This window comes from Tarenaya hassleriana, unplaced genomic scaffold (assembly GCF_000463585.1).
Source record: "Tarenaya hassleriana unplaced genomic scaffold, ASM46358v1 Cleome102, whole genome shotgun sequence".
Taxonomy (NCBI): Eukaryota; Viridiplantae; Streptophyta; class Magnoliopsida; order Brassicales; family Cleomaceae; genus Tarenaya; species Tarenaya hassleriana.
This window is the reverse complement of record NW_010960410.1, coordinates 290,077-292,149: the sequence shown is the minus strand read 5'-3', so window position 1 is coordinate 292,149 and position 2,073 is coordinate 290,077.

The following is a 2,073-nucleotide window of genomic DNA, read 5'->3' as shown; positions in this document are numbered from 1 at the left end:
GATGTTCCCCGTTCTCTGGCAAGCATCGCAAGAGGAGACGTATTGATTAACGTCTTTGAACATTGATGGCCAATAAAACCCGGCTTGAAGAATTTTAGCCGAGGGTTTCGATGCTCCAAAATGACCAGCATAGTCCGAAGAGTGACAATGATGAATCACACTTCGGACTTCCTCTTCGGGCACACATCTCCTAAAGAGGCCATCCTTGCCTCTCTTGAAGAGATAAGGTTCTTCCCAAAAATAATCCTTGATGTCTCTGAAGAACCTCTTCTTCCCGTTGTAATCCAGCTCGTGGGGGACATACCCGCTAACAATGAAGTTCACAAAATCAGCATACCACGGGTCTCTCTCTTTCACTTGGACAGCCATCACGCAATCATCTCGGAGACAATCATCAATGGGAATATCTTCATGTCGCTCAATCCGAGATAAGTGGTCGGCCACTCCATTCTCCGTACCCTTCCTATCCCTAATCTCCAAGTCAAACTCTTGCAGCAAGAGAATCCATCTGATCAACCTCGGCTTGGCATCCTTTTTGGATAGGAGATATCTCAAGGCAGCATGGTCGGTGTAGACAATCACCTTCGACCCGACCAAATACTGATGTGGAACTAGCTGAATTAGTTGCATTGCTTAGAGAGTATAGACAGGCCTTGGGTTACACTCTAGACGACATTAGAGGCATTAGTCCATCCCTTTGCATGCACCGCATTCATCTAGAAGATAGTTCCAAAACCTCCATTGAGCATCAACGTAGGTTGAATCCCACCATGAAGGAGGTAGTGAAGAAGGAAGTGCTCAAATTGTTAGATGCGGGTATCATTTACCCGATTTCAGATAGTGCCGCCGCCACGAGATGCCTCAGCGATACATCTTGGAAGTCGAGCCCTTTGATGTTTGGGGCATAGACTTCATGGGACCGTTCCCATCTTCTTATGGGAACCAATACATCCTCGTGGTGGTCGACTATGTCACCAAATGGGTAGAAGCTATGGCGAGTCCCACTAACGACTCGTGGGACATGCCGGGTTCTACAGGAGGTTCATCAAGGACTTCTCAAAGATTTCGAGGCCTTTGACCGAATTGCTTGCAAAGGATGTGCCATTTGAGTTCACCCATGAGTGCGGAGCTGCCTTTGAGACTTTGAAGAAGGCGTTGATTTCCCCGCCTATTATTCAGCCGCCGGATTGGGAAGCTCCCTTTGAGCTTATGTGCGATGCGAGCGATTTCGCTGTCAGGGCTGTCTTGGGTCAAAGGAAAGACAGGAAGCTGCATGCCATCTATTATGCGAGCCGGACTTTGGATGACGCACAAGTCAATTACTCCACCACTGAGAAGGAGTTACTCGCTATCGTCTTTGCCTTTGAGAAGTCATTCTCGTAAATAATTAAATATTCGAATCGGGTTTCGGGGTATTACAAATCCTTCCCCCTTAAAAAGAATTCGTCCTCGAATTCTAAATCGCGCGATATTATCAAAACTTCTCGACAATCGGTATCATCACCAAAATATATCCATCTCATCACATCATTTGAATAACAAGTCTGACACAAATCACAACGTCATACATAAGGGTTCGTGCAATGCTCAAGTAAACAGATGAGGATAAGTACTACGCATCTCTGCCTCGGGTTCCCAGGTCATGTCTGAGACCCCTTGGCTCCGCCACAAGACCTTCACGAGTGGCACCTCCTCGGGTTCCCAGGTCATGTCGAAAACGCGTAGCCTCCGTAAACTCCAACTCCTGTGGCTGTAGTACGTGAGAAGGGGCCGCTACGTACCTCCGGAGCATCGACACGTGGAACACGTCATGGACGTTGCCCAACTCCGGCGGCAATCCAAGACGATATGCAACAGCCTCGTATGGAGATACTCCGATACTCGTGTGATGACTGTTGTTGTACGCAAACTCGCACAGCGTCATGTACTGGTCCCACGGAGCTCTCCACTCCAGGATACAAGCTCCGAGCATGTCCTCCAAAGTCTGTATAGCCCACTCCGACTGACCGTCTGTCTGAGGATGATATGTCGTACTCATCTTGAGCTTCGTCCCCAGTGCCTCCTGAATCGCCT